This window comes from Podarcis melisellensis (assembly GCF_964234715.1).
Source record: "Podarcis melisellensis genome assembly, chromosome: 14".
NCBI lineage: Eukaryota > Metazoa > Chordata > Lepidosauria > Squamata > Lacertidae > Podarcis > Podarcis melisellensis.
In genome coordinates this window covers 16,557,802-16,576,773 of record NC_138546.1, presented here as the reverse complement: position 1 = coordinate 16,576,773, position 18,972 = coordinate 16,557,802, and the positions used below count along the sequence as shown (strand labels likewise).

Sequence of the window (18,972 nt, the reverse complement as noted above, 5' to 3'; positions counted from 1 at the left end):
GGATCCTACCCCCTCCACCACCTTTTTGTGTGTGCGTGTGCTGCTGTTGCAACCAGCTGCACCAGCAGAATTTCTCTCTCCAGAGTTCCAAACTCTTTATTTTCCTTTTCTTAGCCAAGACGATTTGGGTGTCTGGAATTTACACTCCGCTGACATCTCTCCGCTGGGCGTTGGAGTGGAATTTTCTACCTGTTCTTGTCGCAGTAAGTTGTTCTCCCTCCCCACCCGCCCTGCAGTGTTAAAAGTTTATTAATTTTTAAAGGCAATAGCATATTTTCTTTCTTTCTTTCTTTCTTTCTTTCTTTCTTTCTTTCTTTCTTTCTTTCTTTCTTTCTTTCTTTGCCTATTTGTATCTGGAAGTGGGGGAGAAAATCTCTCTTTCCATTTTTGCTTACTGAATAGATTAAGAATCGGCTTTTGCACACACCCTCTGGTAATTCAGTCCTGTCCAAAGTAAATAGTATTTAATGGGACTTTTTATTTTTCTTTCCATCTATTTCTCTCTCTCCTCCCCCCTCCACCTTTCCTTTTTATTTCCTGTTTAATCCTTTCAGAGCTTCTTCTTGGAATTTCAAACGAGGGACAGAACTTCTAAAACCCTTTCCATTTGATAAATCCTGCACTAACTCTTGGTCCCTATGGCGTGTGTGAGAAAGTTAGTATTATATAACAAATTGGCACCTTTAAGCAATTTGTCGACTAAAATAACTGCCCCGCTGCTCAGTTTGATGGACAGTTTTTATATAAGGGAGAGCCAGGGGGGTCCTTAAACATAGTTGTAGGAAGATCGGCTGGTTCATTCTGGAATAAACTTCGGGAGATGAGGGAGAGAAGTGGAAGAAGAGGTGGGTGTGTTCAGAATAATGGGTCCAGGAAGGCAGGTGGGAAGAGAATGCATGTTCTGGCTTTCAACAGCTGTAAGACGGTACAGGAGTTGGTTAGACCTTGAGACTGAGCAGGGCATAATTTTACATGGACATGAGAGACAGAATCCTGGGACAGATGTGTTGCAAGATTGTGTATAAGGTGGCAGACTCTTTCCTTAGAACTTTTTCTTTTTAAGCAGAGATTGGGTAGCTGCCTATCAGGGTTCTTGTAGCACCAACTTTCCTGCACAGGCAAGGGGTCGGCCTAAATGACCTCTGAGGTACCTTCAAAATCTATGCTGCTGTGCATGCACATGACAATTTTGACTTTGTGTTTGCAAAGTGCGATTTCCGCAGGGTTGCCAGATGTCCTTTGAAAAGCCCATCCCTGACATCACACATCAGGGATAAAGGCTTGGGTGAGAGGGCTTGTGGATTTTTGTGCGAGCTCCATCAATTTCTCCTGGAGACATTGTTGGTAGATGGTGCCTAAGAAGTACCCTTTTGCTCTGAACAATACCCACCCCATATATTTCCCAGAGAATAGTCACTTTGGAGCTTTTTTCCCTTTGGCTTCCTGGCATTCTGGTGCTTCAGCTATAATTTCGTTATCCACCACTCTGCAGAGACTGTCTACTTCCCAGCTTTCTTCTGTATCGACTGGGTGAACTCCAGTTCAACCTGAAGCAGGTGGGTCAAGCAGCCCTTTAAGGGATGTCTGTCTCACCCTCTGCATTCAGATCCCAATGTTTGGGGTGTGCATCTCAAAGTATGTGGGAGGGAGGGAGTTGTGTTTTTTTGCCAGTGGCTACTGGATTTGTTGCCCCCCACCCACCCACCCACTGCTTAACGCTTTAGAGATTTCTCCTCTCTAAAACTGTTCCCAGATGAAGTGAAGTGCTGATTTAATAAGCAACTGCTAGCATGTGTGTTTTGGCACCAGAAATTTGGCAGAATTTTTTCTTTTCTTTTTAAGAGTTAAGGCATCGTATGAAGCTATGTGCGCGCGCACACACACACACACACACACACACCCATCCCAAATAGAGTATCTGCTGTTCTGGCATATGAAGCCTGCATGTAAGACTTAAAAAAAAAAATTACTGCTATTCTTTGAATAAGGAGCATAAGAAGAGCCGTCCTGGGTTAGACCAAGAATTCATGTCATTCAGCATCCCATTGGCCAGAGTGTCCAGTCAGAGAGCTCTGAGAAGCTACTAAGAAGGACATCAAAAAGCTGTCCCTCCCTTGTTTCTCACCACCCGGTATTCACAGAGAGACTACCTCTGATGATGGAGGTTCCATATAGCCATCATGGCTACTAGTTTAGTTTTTTGGGTGGGCCATGAATTTGTCGCCTTCCAAAGCACTCTAAGTCAATTGCTGCCACAACGTTCTGTGGCAGTGAATTCTACAAATGAAGCGTTTTGTGAAGAGGCTCTGTTTTTTCTCTCTGTGATTGGAGTGCGCTTAGATTCATATGTTATTCTGAAATTGTGTCTGGGGTGAAAACCTTATGCAGAATTCTGGAGAGCATGTGCTTGCTATTTCATGACATTTTGGTTGGTCTGATTAAAGGTATTACTCAATCGTTGGTTTGGGTCTTTTTTTCTCCTGGACCAATGCAGCTGCATTCACTTTATTTATTATTTTGCATTTCATGTTGAGTATCGTTCTTTAGAGTAATGAACCCCTCAGCAAGGCGAATGCTCTTTCCAATGATTTTCTCCCTCCATCCCCGAGATGCTGCTATTCATTGGCAGAAGTGCTATACAAGCATTGTGTTTGTCCTCACAACATCCCTGAAAGGTAGACTAGCAGTCTTCCTGTTCTTATTTACTCGGTAGCCTGTGCTGTGTGGTTTCAAAAGACAAGAAGGGGTGTTCTTTAGCTCAAAGAGATGTTAGAAGAAGAAGAAAAAAACCATCTTACAGACTGTTCCTTAATGTTTGAAAATCAGGTTCTCCAGCATTTGAAATGAAATGGGCTTGTATTAACTAACAGAGTAGACTCACTGAAATTAATAGCCCTAACTTAGCTTAGCTGTTATTTTCAATGGGTCTATTTTGAGTAAAAGTTAGTTGGCCGCACAGGATGCGGGTGGTGCTCTGGGTTAAACCACAGAGCCTAGGACTTGCCGATCAGAAGGTTGGCAGTTCGAATCCCCACGAGAGGGTGAGCTCCCGCTGCTCAGTCCCTGCTCCTGCCAACCTAGCAGTTCGAAAGCATGTCAAAGTGCAAGTAGATAAATAGGTACCACTCCGGCGGGAAGGTAAACGGCGTTTCCGTGCGCTGCTCTGGTTCGCCAGAAGCGGCTTAGTCATGCTGGCCACATGACCCAGAAGCTGTATGCCGGCTCCCTCGGCCACTAAAGCAAGATGAGCGCCGCAACCCCAGAGTCGGCCACGACTGGACCTAATGGTCAGGGGTCCCTTTACCTTTACCTAGTTAGCCGCAGCCCAAGATATGTGGCATCTTAATGTTCTTGAGTGTGCATGTATTTGCATTGACATGCATGGGAGATGAGTTGCCTAGTTTTGAGCTCTAACTTCTAAACCATAGAGGAAGAGGTGAAGCATGGTGTGGTTAGGTCAGGAATGGGAGCCAAATGCAGCCCTCCAGTCCCGTCTACCTGGCCCTTGGTACTCCCCCAGGCCACACCCTCTTTCCCCAGGCCACACCCCTCACAGGCCTCTTTTTTGAAAAAAAGCCCTGGTGCATTTTTCAGAACTGCAAAGGATGGATCATTAATGAAGATCCTCTCTGCACATGTTCCTCCCTGTTACCCCATCTTCCTTTGTGAATCCACACCCATCCACCCGCCAGCATTCAGCAGATGAAAATTAAAAACTTACTGTACTTATCAAAGTACAAAGATAGCCAGATGTTAGCAGATTTGGCTCAGCTGAAGAGAAAAAGACAAAGGCACAAACCCTGCCCCTAAAACAAAAATGTTTTGCCTTTATTATGGGAAGAGGAAACCCATACGTTCTGCAGGCAGAGCAAAGGAAGGAAGTCTTACAGAGTTCCTGGAAACTTGTGCTGGGATGAGAAAATGAGAAAAAGCTTGCAGCGGAGGTGTGCTGGTGCACAACAACACAAAGGAGCTAATACATTGCTCCGCCTCATGTCTCTTTGTGGCAGGGAAGGGTTTTAGATCTGACTCCGAAGAACTCAGCCTGATCATTCTGCTGGTCAAAACATTCTCCATTCCCTTGCTAGTAAAGGTAAAGGGACCCCTGACCATTAGGTCCAGTCGTGACTGACTCTGGGGTTGCGGCGCTCTTCTTGCTTTATTGGCTGAGGGAGCCGGTGTACAGCTTCCGGGTCATGTGGCCAGCATGACTAAGCTGCTTCTGGCGAACCAGAGCAGCGCACGGAAACGCCGTTTACCTTCCCGCCGGAGCGGAACCTATTTATCTACTTGCACTTTGACATGTTTTCGAACTGCTAGGTTGGCAGGAGCTGGGACCGAACAACGGGAGCTCACCCTGTCGTGGGGATTTGAACTGCCAACCTTCTGATCGGCAAGTCCTAGGCTCTGTGGTTTAACCCACAGTGCCACCCGTGACATTGCCAAATGGGCTTGCGCTGCTCTGGAGACTGGAGCTCGTCCCTGCCTGCCTCAAAATGCAGTTAGCAAGGTTTAATGTAAGCCAGGGTTCAGCCCTGGGGCTACCGATCTAGTAACTGAGGTACTTCTGAGCATGTGCAGAGTGCATTTCTCCCACAAACAGGAAACCTATCCTCAAACGCATGTGGTTTTAGGGGCAGGTTGTCTAGATGAGAGCAGATGGCATCCTAGGAAGCCTCAACTCCACCTGCCCAAAATAGCCGTCCTTTTACAAGGTCCCTTCAGCTGGAGCTTCTCCAGTCTGGTTGGCCACCGTGAGAGGGGATAGGGCCATAGCTCAATGGTAGCACATCAGTCTTCCATGCACAAGGTTACAGGTTCAATTGGCACCATCTCTGGGTTGGGCTGGGAGACGGGAGATCCCTGTCTGAAACCCTGGAGAACTGCTGCAAGTCAGTGTAGATGACACTGAGCGAGATGGACCAGTGGTCTGACTTGGTATTAGGCAGCTTCCTGTGTTTCCTATAGATTAGATGGGCCTTTGGCTCTTGTTAGGTTCTCAGGGCCCCTGCTGAAGCAGATTGAAGCTGAGCTCCAGCTTCTGATACTGCTAGTGCCACCTTTTGGGATAATTTGTGTTGTGTGCCTGCTGGCAGCAAGTACCAATTGAACATAATCACCCCTCTTCTTATCATGTGTGTCTCACATTTATGATTGCAGGCTGATTTCATTGCTTATTCCCAAACACTTTATTGGGAAGGCTCATCACAACCCGTTTGCCTCATTTGAAAAGTGATGCTCTCGGATTTGCCAGGGAGTGCTGAACTCTCTCCCCAATTCTGAAATGTGTTAACAGTTTGGAGAGGGGGAGATGCTGTGAGATGCAAAAGGGGGTGCTCCGAAATGAGAAAATGGACCCTCTGGGTTCCCTTTTTTGGAAGGGCTCTCGTTCCGTGGAAGAGCTACCAAGCATAATCTCCAGTTAGGACTGGGAATGTTCAGGGACAGAGAGCTGTCCTCTTCCTAATAGTGTGAACAATGGTGGTTATTGAAATAGAGAGCAAAATCTCCACACGTTTAAATTTTAAGGTGGACATTTTGCAGCCAGGGTGAGAAATCTGTGGTCTTTCAGATGGTGTTGGACTCCAACTTCTTACCCCATGATCTGTGGTCCCAGGGAAGATTATGGTCTTCTGTACCTAGTACTATTTAAAAGAAAGAAAGAAAGAAAGAAAGAAAGAAAGAAAGAAAGAAAGAAAGAAAGAAAGAAAGATGCATTTTATTTTATTTAACAAAATTAATATACCGCATGATTGCAATGAAACCTCTACGTGGTTATATGTGTGTGAGAGAGAGATCACTAAAGCACAGTTAAAACAGGTGCAGGCGGTGACAATTTTGTGTGAGTCCCATTGATGTGCAACCGCTGACATGCGTGGCGTTTGTGGCCCTGGAAGGGGACGGATCAGAATGGGCTTACATGTGACCGCTGACATGTGCAGTGACCTGGAACGCAACCCCTGCACAAACGGAGAGTTGTCTATATTTTAAAACATTCAAAAGATCATTTAAATTAACAGAAAGCTAAAAACACATGTCAAATTCCACATCTCAGGATAACACTTAAAAAGTGTTTTGAGCAGGTGCTGAGAAGAGTGCAGCAAAGGCAGCTGTCTGATGTCAATAGGCAAGGAGTTCCAAAGTGTGGGTTCTACCAACACTAAAAGATTGATTTCTTGCAAGTACAGAACAAGGATCATGTGAAACTTGTAACAGTGCCAGCTCTGCAGATTGAAGTGGTACAGTGGCTGTGTATGGGGTAAGGCAATCTTGCAAGTAAACTGGTCCCACGCTATTAAGGGCTTTATATACTAGTACCAACACCTTTTAGTAACACATCTGGGTTTAAAACACAAAAACAAAACCCAGATGTAGCTGCCAGCTACGCAATTAAAGTAATATCTACTTTGTCCCTGAGAGAGACAAGCGAGCCTTTGGCGATGCATCTACCACCTGAGCTAGCATCTGTTGCAGTTGTCCTTGCATCTGGAAGTGAGATAAGTGGATGGAAAAGGCCCCCTTGGCACTAATCCAGGTGCTGATTCATTTGACAAAGATAAGCACTTAGGGGAAAGGGCTGTAGCTCAGTGGTAGAGCACATGCTTCGCATGCAGATGGTCCCAGACTCAATTCCGGGCATCTCTGAGTTAGGCTGGGAAAAGACTCTTCTTGCTTAAAGCCCTGGAAAAAGCCACTGCCAGTCAGTGTAGACACTACTGAACCAAGTGGACCAATGGCCTCACTCAGTATAAGGATGCAGTTGTGTACAGCCTGCAGACGTGTTTGGTGCAATTTTTGTGGACACTGTGCAGGAGCTGGCATGTGAACGTCAACAAAGGCATTGTGCCGGCTAAACAGGTAGTCAGTTCACTGGCTGATTTGAGATTGGCTGTTTCCCTGCAATATGTCTTTCTTAAAACAGAGGGAGCCAATGGGCTTTCTGAGGCTGGTTGTAATTGCATGGTGTTAGGCTAAAAACACTCTGTTGGCGCTCAGAGATGCTTTAGTCTTAAGTAGTACTTCAGAAACCAGTGGGATGGGGGATAAATCTGGTCTAGTTCACATTGAAAGGCAAACCTACCTAGCCTGCACATTCTGAAACATTATGTGAACTGAACCACAGCTATCCTTCAAAATTCGTACTTCTCCAAACCTTGCAATGCCATTCTCCAGCCAAGTAGTGGGCACGAAAATCCACACAGTAGGGTCAAGTGTGCATAAAACTGCATTCTATTGGACAAAAGAACAAACCATAATGCCTTGCGTTAGAGGAAACTGCATTGCAAAAAAGTGTGTAGGTAAAACAGCATAGGGATATAAGGGCACTAGGATAAATTTGTACTGCAACGCTGATTAATTTTCATGAAGACTGGAAAAAAAAACCACAAACTGATGTGGAAATGCAGATAATGTGCTTGGAGATTAGAAAATCAAGAAACCGAAACTGACAGACTTTCTCATCCCTACCTGGAAAGGACTGAACTTTGTAATTAATAAAGCTCTGGGCACAGGAGGGATGTTTTGCACATGGAAATAGCTTGGTAGGGACAGGTGAGTTATCAAGCAAAGCTGTTGGAGAGTGAGGAGACCTGAGGACATCATCGTGATGATGATATGCAGGCACTTCTAGTCAAGTGGGACTCTGTACCTCAAACAGTCTGTTTCAGAACTGTTAGCAGATGCAAAGTCCATGAGACATATCTATCCTTGGTACAAGGGAGGCAAGCCTGGGAGGATGGGGCCCTGACTGACTCCAGCTACAAAAATAGAGGCTGCTGAACAAGCTCTTAGGTTTTTCTTGGGGGGGTTATTGCTGCTGGGTTTTTTGTATCTTTATTTTAGAATTTGTGATTTATGTGGATATCGTTCAGTTTGGTGCTGCTTTTTTTACAATCTTTTATTTATAGTTGATGACTACTTTTGTTATGTTGCAGTTATGTGCATTTTTCATGTTGCAAGCCGCCTTCAGCATGGTTTCAACTGTGGAAAGCTTGGATAAAAATAAAATTATGTATGTATGCATGCGAGGAAAGTGCCTTCCTAGCCTCTGGAGTGGCAGAAAACAAGCTTGCTCCATCATCCGTGTGACAGCCCTTTAAACACAGAAATCCACATTGTGTCCCCGGCATCCCCAGACTATAGGGCTGCTCAGGTATGTGTCAGGTGTGATGTTGGTGGACACACAGAGGTCCACCCAGGGACTGCACCTGTTAAGTGGGTTGTTCAAGGAGGTTTGCAGGCAGATTTGGGATTCGTCATGCTGGCCACGTGACCCGGAAGTGTCTGCAGACACCGCTGGCTCCCGGCCTCTAGAGTGAGATAAGCGCACAACCCTAGAGTCTGTCAAGACTGGCCCGTACGGGCAGGGGTACCTTTACCTTTACCTTGGGATTTGAGGTTTTCCTGTAGTGCTGCTTTTATAGAACAGAGGGAGTCAATAGACTTTAAGATTAGACTTAAAGTCAGTAAACTTGCTAGGTGGGATGGGGACAAAGAGGGGACAATCCCATTAGGGAATTTCACAGTCATACCTGGAAGCCCAATGACTAACCTGTGTCCTTCCAGATATGGCTGAACACTCAACATGCCCAATGGGCAGTAATGATGGGTGTTGCAGTTCACCAACATCTTGAGAGTCACAGGTTTGGTGAATCAACAAATGTAGAACCTATGGCGCGCTGATGGCGCACCGGTGGTTGGATAGTGTTTTCGAGGTTACCAGCATGAGCTTGACCAAACTGCAGGAGGCAGTGGAGGACAGAGGTGCCTGGAGTTCTCTGGCCCATGGGGTCACGAAGAGTCGGACACGACTAAACGACTAAACAACAACATGGCGCACCGGATAGTTTTTATTTGCTCATTTGGTGTTTTGGGATCCTGCTGTTCATTAGGGAGGACTTCAGAGCAGCATACATTTTTAAAAAATCAACGTGTTGATAAGTTTACAGAAATCATAAATAAAATTAAAAACTCTAGCTCTCATAAGCCCCAGCCAATGAGAGTTGGAGTCCTGTAACATGTGGAGGACCAGAGGTTTCCCCATCTCTGCTATTAAAATGTCTGAGGCGGTGGCTGCTAGTTGCATGGTGTGGGATAGGAAGGCACTCTGCATGTGCTCAGAGATACTTTGTCCTTTGCTCCCCCCCCCAAAAAAAACTGTGTAGAATTTTGTGGATAAGGGACCATTCCCAGATTATGCAGCACTTAACAAATCTCTCTGCCAAAGTTGATTTTTTGGGGGGGGGTGTGTGTAAAAAAAGTGCATGATTTCTCTGTGAAATATATTCTGGATATTACAGTCTTGGCTGGCATTCAGACACAACATAAAGCTTAGCAGTATAGTTTAAGTGATATCCGTTGCCAAGAACTGGACTGCAACATATGAGCATTTGTCTCTGTCTACCAGCTCAGTGTTGCTGTGTTCTGCAAATAAGTTTTGCTGCATGCCCTTTTTGAAAACTTGCAAAATATTAATCCTGTTCCTCTTCAAAACAAACAAACAAACAAAAAACCCTATCCCCACAACTTACAAAACAGCACTAAGGACTTTGTTATAAAGCAGATTGCTTTGTTCCAAGATTGGGACGGTAGGACAAACCACTACAGGAGTTCTGTGGGGCTGTGTTTAAAACAAGACACCCCCACACCCCCACAACAAACCTCACATACAGCCACGCCATGTGGAATCAGATCAGTGGTAATAAAGCTCTTTGCATACCAAGTGCTATTCCCCAGAACACGTGAGGCAGCCAGACAATGCAGCAGGAATGTGTGAAGGGGTTTAGGATGCCTAGGCGGGGATTAAGGTCCTGTAAAGCAACAAGTTGGATGCTATTAAATGTTAATAAAGGGCTTACGGCTGGGGTGGATGTGCCATTCCAGACCAGGTTTCTTAAAGGTACCTAATCGCCAAGTGTCTCGGTGGGCTGCCGTTGGACTGCTAAGCACCTCGGTCCGCAAACTGCAGCAGGGCTTAGATCTGAAAAACATCCTCTTTTGAAAAGCCACATCCTGCATTGCGCCCTTCATCATTTCTAGGCTAATGCAGATGATCAAGGGAGAGGAAAGCCTCCTTGCTTGCTGTCTGAGGATACAGACGCAGTAGTGGCTTGAAACACAGCAAAATTGTTCCTCCCCACCTGCTCTGCATTTCAAGCTGCTTTCTTACATTGCCATACACACCAGAGAAGAGGTGGGCATGTGTTCACTCAGTGGCCATTGCCTGAGTTGTTTCTCTGCACTAAGGCTGTCATCTGCACCTGTGCAACGGCTGCCTGAAATGTTTGCACAGTTAAAGTGGATTACTCTTTCACCGCAGCCCACGTGTGAGGAACTTTTGGTCCTCCAGATGTTTTTGAACGACAACTCCCATCAGCCCCAGCAAGCCTGGTTAGGGATGATGGGTTTTGTCGTTCAGCAATATCTGGAGGGCTAAAGGCTTCTCTGTGAAATATATTGCCCTAGCTCAACAAATCCACTTTTAAAAAGTGGACTTTTTGTGGTTAGGAAAGTGAGCAATGCACTGAGAAATATGACCTGAATAAATGATTATTGAGAAGGCATGTAAACATCCTGCAAACAAATCAGGATGAAGCTTATTGAATACTCAGTAACAGTCTAACATCTGCAGAAGCTTTGTGAAAGGAAATTGGGATGGATGCGCAATGAAAATAGGTTATCTGGAGGAGTCCTAAATAGTTTGGGAAATGGATATCTGAAGGGCTCCCATATGAACCTGCCTGTGCGCAGTCATATTTGGGAGAGATCCTGTTCCATATTCCTTCTGTGGGTGGGTCGTCTTGTACTTGGTATATTCCGTGCCACAGACTGTGGAACTCACTTCCTGCAAGACCTCCCTCGGCTTGCTTCCTACATGATATGGTGACTATTTATGCATTGCTAAAACAGAGAGAGCACAGGTTTAGGGAGGCGGCATACATTTATATGACACTGCCCCCCCCCCCCCCCGCTTCATATTGTCATGTGGAGTTGCAGCAAGAATGTCCATCATTTTGGTATGAACTGTGTCATTTCAATGTTCCATACCAGGGGTCACCAACCTTTCTGGGCCAGTGGGCACATTTGGAATGTTGAGAGAGTTCCGTGGGCACCAGTCTCAAAATGGCTGCCACGGGGTGTGATGTAAGACAAAATGGCTGCCATAACAAAATGGCAGAAAAAAGAGAGGACCACAAAACAGTATGGTGAGCGCAGTCCCCTCAACGAATCCATGGGGAAAAGGCACCTACATCAGCAACTGTTGCACTCAATTACTCTGTTCAGAATGGAAGAGTGGATGAGTGCGATTTTAAACATTATATTCAGACAAATTCAGACTTCAGTTGTAAATTGTTTTTCTTGGAATCTTTTAAAATATTTTGAGATGTGACAACTCAATAGCACAGACTTCCCTCACAGTTATTTGGAATTTAAGAAATAAATTTAATCCAGTGACAACTGTTAAACATACTAATTTTTAGCATGGCTGAAGAGTGAAGCCTATAAATAAATGTTTCCCTTCAGAATAACCACGTGGGAAAAAAAACCACGCGAAAACCAATTACAACTTTGATTTTTGATTTGACTGGTATGGTTTCTATTCCCGTTGCCCATTTTGACTTGTAATCCTTCATTAGGTTACTAACTAATCTTATGAAATAATGCACTTCTCAAATGGGGGAAATTCCCCAGTGAAAAAGCTTTCCATTTCTTGACATGCTTCCTTGGAAAATTTTCTACCCCAAATCACTGACTCTGCATAAATGTAGGTTTAGCTGCATGACATGAAATACAAGAGATGTTACTAACAAGTTTTACTAAATTTAGATACCGGGTCTCAAATTCTACATAAGCCAGCTTCAGTGTGTGTGTTTGTGTGTATTGGGGGGTGAATTATAATGGTAACCAAAAGCATCTAGGAGCCAGAACTACTGCCTCATCTGTTCTGTTTGTGGTGGGACGCATATACTAAGCTCAATGAGCCCACAGCCTAATTTCAAGCAGCCCTTGATGTAATTTTCTGCGGGTGGCAAGGAGAGAGGAAATGGCAGGAAAGTGGGCAGCTGAAAGAGGAAGAGGGTGCTTTCAGACTGCTGCTAATTTCAGGTGGGATTCAGTCCTATACCAGCAAATTCTTTTCATGCAATTGTAGCTGATTTGGTGCTCTTGCACAACCCTCCCCCCTACTTTGCTACCTTACTTGTACTTTTGTGATAAGCAAAGTGATAGGAAAATGCACTTGAAAGTGTGGGCTAATAATTTTTTGATTCAATGTCATACAACTTCCCCGCAAACCAGATTATAATGGATGCTCTGTAAATGGCTGACACCGTTTAACCTCCCCCTAATTTGTTTGCACGAAGGTCACATCCATACCATACATACACCATATGCTTAAAGCACATTTAAAAATAATTGGCTTCCCAAAAAGAATGCTGGGAACTGTAGTTTTCCCTCATAGACACGCAATTCCAAGAGCCCTTAAGAATTCTGCAGCTCCCAGGATTCCTTGGGGGAAGGCATGTGCTTTGAATGTATTGGGTGAATGTGATATTTGTGCAAACAAATCAAGATAAATGCTCAATAAACAGGACTTTTGGAAATGATCAGAAAGAAAAAGGAGGGTGATGCAGAGGGGGGCTGGACGGCAGAGAGAGAAGGAGAAGGAGGGCTGCTAAGCTTTTGCCTTTGGTCCCATGCACCCCAACAGATTCCCAACAGATTCCCCCCAAGGGAATTGAGCCCTAGACAGAAAATAGGTCCTGTCACCCTAGTTGTTGGTGCCTATTGTAGGATCCCTTGGCCCTCCTGATGTTGCTGAACTAAGCTGAGCAACATCTGGAGTTCCCCACACCTCTTGCAGAAGAACAATGTTTTCCTAGCACACCTTTACCCAAAAAGAACTAACAGCTTTTTGACTTTTATGTTTGCAGTGTAAATGAATAGCACATGCCGCAGAGTAATGCGTAATTCTGGAGGGGATGGGGACTGGGAAGTGATCCTTAGCATGAGAATAAGATCCCATCCACGCCATACATGTGGCGCAGTGGTGTAAACCACTGAGCCTTGGGCTTGCCGATCAGAAGGTCGGCGGTTCGAATCCCCGCGACGGGGTGAGCTCTCATTGTTCGGTCCCAGCTTCTGCCAACCTAGCAGTTCGACAGCACATCAAATGGCAAGTAGATAAATACATACCGCTCCGGCGGGAAGGTAAACGGCGTTTCCGTACGCTGTTCTGGTTTCGCCAGAAGCGGCTTAGTCATGCTGGCCACATTACCCGGAAAAAACTGTCTGCGGACAAATGTCGGCTCCCTCGGCCAGTAAAAGGGAGATGAGCACCGCAACCCAAGAGTCATTTGCGACTGGACTTAACTGTTAGGGGTCCTTTACCTTTACACCACTTTAACAGTCATGACTTCTCCCCTAAGAATCCTGGCACCTGTGTTTTGTTAAGGGTGCAGAGAGGGATTGCAGAACTACAATTCCCAGTACCCTTAACAAACTACAGTTCCCATGATTCTTTGGGGGGAGGGACACCATGACTGTGAAAGTGGTACAAGAGTAGGTTGAGCATATGGTGTGCGTGTGATAGGAGATGAATGCTGCATCCATCTGCCTGTTTTCCTATGTATAGTACAGTAAAAGTTTGGAGGGTATGCCATTGGACAAGATTTGACCAGTGATCTCACCCCTTCGGGAGGCAGTTATTGTCACCAACTGGAATGGCTTTGAAATAGGATTAGATGAATTCCTGAAGGATACGTCTGTCAATGGCTACTAGCCATGGTGGGGGCTGTTCTCTGCCTCCACAGTCAGAGGCTTCTGAGTACAAGTTGCTGGAAACCACAGGAAGGGAGGGTGCACTTGTGCATAGATTCTGCTTGCAAGTTTCCCACAGGCTCACCTGGCTAGCTGCTGTGAAAACAAGATTCTGGAGAAGACTGAGCATTGGCCTGATCCAGCAGGGCTGTTACCATGCTCTTAATTGACCAAGAGTGTTCTTCTTCCTTCCTCTTTGACTAGCCAAATACCAACACTCATCTCCTTTTCCAGCTTTAACAAACCACCTTAATTCCCGAGCTCTCCAGCAGAAAAACTGGATTGTGGATTGGGTGACCTGAGTAAACAAGGATTGTGCATGAAGGAGCAGATGCAATAAACGGGGCGTCAAAAGTCAAATAGTCTCAGCAGCGCAGTGGTAGGTCCCCATAAGCACTAAGGGCAGATAAATCATATCACACTGAACCATATATGGAGGTGTTTTTGCCTTCCATTCTGGTGAGCAAAACTTGAGTCAGTAGGCCCCGGATTCATGACAGCTATTGTGGTTTGCAGCAGATGAGTGCTGTGGGTTTGTGCCTGCCTGTGTTGTTGCTGCTGCTGCTGCTACAGAAGCACGCAGCTAAAGGCTTGATTCCTTGGCGAGGTCCTCACTGGATGAACTCTGCTGAATGAATGGGAGCTGCAGCTGAATTGTGGCTTTAAGGAAGAAAACGTTGCTCCTTCCAAGATAAAGCACAGATGGCAAGTGGACTGAGCATTGACAGCCCTTTCTGATGCAGCTTTCTCTCTCTCCAACGCCTTTGTGCTGATTCTGATTTCTTTCCATTGTGTTTTGTAAGTCAAGAAATCTGGCCTCTTTTTCAGAAGATGCTAATTTCTCTCCCCACTGAGGGTGGGCAGCGGATGATGTTAATTTAAGTCAGATTCTAAGACAATAGGGTCAGGCTCTGGGTTGAAGTTACATCAATACAATAGGCAGATTTTCAAGGCTCATGCTTTAGCCAAAGTGGTACAAGCAAAGATTTGGTGGCAAGTCACGCAGAACACATCTGCCCTTTCCTTATTAGAAACAACTAATCAGTGTTGCAAGCAACTGGGTCATTGTATGGCCTTGAGTCCACCTCCATCACAACGTGTGGCTTCCCCCGGGGCACAGGCAATGGCTACAGTTCTGCCCCAGAACAAGGACTTGACAGGCAGCATAGTGCAGTGGTTAGAACACTGGACTGAATTTTTTAAAAATCCACAATCCTGTTATCTCTAACTGGGAATCAATGATTTTAAAGTTGCCTGTGTTTTGGCTTAAGAACCATGGATGCTGCATGTCTATTTCATACCCACATTTCTGCATAGCTTTCTCCTCTAGGCCAGGGAGGGGGAATCTGTGGGGCTTCCAGATATTGCTGAACCCCCGGCCATCCCTAAAGATTGGCCATGCTACTGAGCCTGCTGGGAGTTGGAGTCTGGCAACTGGAGGGCTCCCCATCTCTGCTCTGGACTTTGAGTCTTTGGTACATATGCATTACACGTTTCCTGCATTGCTGTCACACAATGGGTGAAGTTGCCTTATATATCTAGCCTGATTGGCTACTCTGATGGGCAGTAGCTCTCCATGGTCTCAGGCAGGGATATTTCCTGACTTTCTGAGATGCATTTCATTGCCAGTGCCAGGGACCTGAAACTGGGGCCTTCTGCATACTGAGTATTGCCCTCTTTAGACTCATTTCTATGGATTGCCTTGTGGGTCCCCCTCTCTACCACACAGTTTGCTTTTAGCTGTTTGTCCATGTTGTGAGCGTGCTTTTTCTTTTCTTTTCCCCCAGCGACACATGGAATGTTTTATCCGTGTCCACAGCTGATTTTTATTTTTATTTTTTTGGTCTTGGCAAATTGTTAGATGACGGTAGAAACATTCCCCAGCTGGATCAAAATGTAAAGCAGGACATGTGAACCTTGGGTTGTCTCAGATGTTCCCATCTGCCCCAGCCAGTATACAGCCTAATATCGGGAGCTGTAGTTCAGCAACATCTGGAGGGCTGCAACATTCCCCAGTCCTCATGTAAAGGAGCCGCAATTGAACTACGGTCCCAGCAGAGGAAACAAGAAGGTTTTTGGTGTTGCAGTGAGCTGGAACCTTGTGCTAGGAGAGACAAAGAGAGATACTTCTCAGTCTGCATCCATATTGGAATTGTTTTTAGATGCTTTAATTCCTTTAGAATTTGTGTGTTTGCTGCCATGGTGTCAGGTTTAGCGCTTCTCCCACACAAGGCACGGAACGCTGGCAGTTTAAGTAGCTGAGGTTTATTTCTCAATAACAGGCTTACAGCAACCCAAGCTTCCACAACTCATCCTTCGCTGTCGGAGTCAGTTGACTCAACTGGCTTCTGACCCATCCATACATCACATCCTCTCCTGACTCCTGCTGGCCCACCTCTGCTCTAATCGCTTCTTGGCGACTCTGCTCCTACTTCTTGGCGACTCAGGTGCAGCCACTTCCTCCACCTCTGGAGATTCCTCTCTGCTGGGCATGTTCCTGACACATGGGCTCCTTTGGGAGAAAGGGGAGGATATATATCTGAATAATAATAATAATAAGGTCCTTTCTAGTGTAGCCAGCTATATGTGGAGTCCAGGATGCTAGATGCACACCAGCACCTAGGCCTGGCTGGAGCCACCACGTCACAGCTGCAGGCGCCCAACAATTGAGTGATAGTTAAAGTTCTGCCCTGAAACAATGAAGGTTAACCTCTTTAAAATATGTAAATTTTGTTTGGTCATTTATTTAAAGGTATTTCTCTCCACTCTTTAGACTTGGGAGTGTGGGGAGAGATCAGAAAGAGCCTCAGAGCGGCTACTGATCTCACTAATAGGACTGAACCTCCTTGACATCAGGCTTACCATCTAAAAGACACAGCACAAAAGGAAAGAAGGATTGGCAGGGAGAAGGAACCCCACCCCCAGTACCTAGATCTTGGTTACACCTGGAATGGAGAGAATTCAATGAGAGGAGGAGCCAAAGAGGTGCTGGTTTCTCAGCTGAGTCAATGTAGAGTCTCTCCTGCCCCACTTCTCCCTCTGCTATGGGCCTGGTGGCATCTCTACTGTTAGTTGGGGGGAAGTACCTGAGGAAGGGGACGTTTCCGCAGAGCTGATGGAGAAGCCCTGCAGTCCCAACTCTGAAATAGCCTCATGGAACGGTGGTGACTATTTTAAGAGTTTGAGTGTATATCTTCCTTGCAGTAACTATATTTATACTTGCACTATTCAGCTCTCTAGGGATTTGAGAGTGCAATTCCGTGCTTGCTTGCTTAGAAGTAAGTCCCGCTGTGTTCAGGGCAGCTGGCTTCCTTGTAAGTATTCCATTTGCAGACTCCGGCTTTTAAAACTCAAGAATGTTTACTATAATGTTTAATTTCACCATGGACCTGGTTGCCTTTGCTGTAGAATAGCTGCAAATCAAATGCATTCCATGACATTTATGGTTATAGAAGAAAGGGGGAGAGGAGTGCATGCTCATGCTCTAAATTTGTTTCAAATGACATCTTGAAAATTGCTCCCAAAGGCAGACTAAAGGGCACTGGTTTACCTGGGACAGGAACCAAATGGTGCTTTAGCGGAAGAACATCTCCATTCATTCAGTTTTTGAATACCTTGCCTTCTGGTTACCTATTCAGCTCATTATCTGGCTTTGCAGTATGACTTGAATACATGATCTATCCCTGTTAAATTAGAGGAGAAATTTGCATGTACAGATCTCATTACAATAGTGGCCAGTTGCATGCACGCTGTTTGCAAAATGGGCGCTGATTATGTAAATAATTTCCCCACATATTAAAAGGAAAAGTACGCAGTCTATTTTTCAAGTGAAAACAAACCATTAGTACTATTTACTTCGGCTGTTGAACAGATAGATCAGGTCCACAGGAGGGGGGATAACCTCAGGTCTAGGGGATGAATGTGGCCCTCAAAACACTCCCCAGGCCACGTCTATCACTGTCCCTGCTTTGTACCCTGACTGTTTTTGCCTGGCTGGAAAACTGTTGGTGCTTCTTGCTTGGAAGATTGAGAGTTGTATGTGTGTGAATATGTGCAGAAACTTGCCAACTGTACAAAGGTAAACTTCCTATCCACTGCTCTTCCCACTTTTGCATCTGCCCCCACCCACTACTGACAGGTGGCCCCCAGAAAGTTGTCCAGAAAGTTATGTGGTCCTTAGGCTGAAAAGGGATCCCAGCCCCTGAGATGGACAATTCCCAGGTCCAGAGATTATAAATGCAGGCCTTTCTCTGAGTGCCTTTTCCAGCTGAGTTTCGGCAGGTGGCCACAAGAGACAGGGACTTGTTAGTAGCAGCCCCTCCATTGTCAACTGCCCCCTCTAGAGATGCTTTCTGGGTGCCTACATTAATATATTTTCAGCACCAGGCATGACACTTTTTAATTTTCACACAAGCGTCTTAAACTCTATGTGTTTAATCTCTTGTATGACTGCTGTGTTTTAATGAAATTGCTTAATCCTGTGGAACTTGTCAGGTCTGGTATTAATTGCTGCTTGCCATGATTTTTTTTTATTCCTGTTATTTATAAGGATTCCTTTTTCTTTTTTTAGTGAAAGTGCTGCTCTTTAGAACTTTATGTGAATTTTGTGGTCTTAAAAGCATCTTTAAGCATTCTCTCCCCCCCTTCCCCCCTCCAGGAGCATGGTTGTTATTGAGCAACTGATAAATAGAAGGAATAAACAGATAAAGAGTTAAATAGATATCCTGTGACAGTAGATACACCCTCTCTAAGTGTTCCACTCCCCCAGCATCTGTCTAAGTTACTTGCCTCTAACTCTGCCCCTGGATCTGGTAAAGAGGGGAAGGTGGACTCTGTGCATCTTCTCTACCTTTCACAGAGTCTGCCTCTAGCATTGCAGCTCTTCATTTTGCTCTTGTCTGCCAACTTGGATCACTTCAAAAGAGAACTAGACAGAATTGAATTGAATTTTATTATTACGGTCACAGGCCAGTTCTGGGTCACTTACAATATCAGGGAAATCATAAAACACAACAGGGATACATTGAATTGCAGTTGTGTACAACAGAGACAATTCAGATATAGCGGCAGTTAAAAATAAATAAATAAATCTTGATCACTAGAATATAACCTAAAATTATCATTTAAAACCTTAATCATTTTGGTAGTACCTTA

At 45.2% G+C, this 18,972-nt stretch overlaps 1 protein-coding gene across 1 annotated transcript in view; it reads left to right on the top strand.

The window, feature by feature from the left end:
- Positions 1-6: 6 nt before the first annotated feature.
- NTN3 (netrin 3) overlaps positions 7-18,972 on the top strand; it is a 121,146-nt gene continuing 102,180 nt past the window's right edge. Inside the window, exon 1 of the mRNA XM_081888011.1 lies at positions 7-203. The gene's annotated coding sequence lies outside the window, so the exon portion shown is untranslated. The remainder of the gene's footprint in view (positions 204-18,972) is intronic.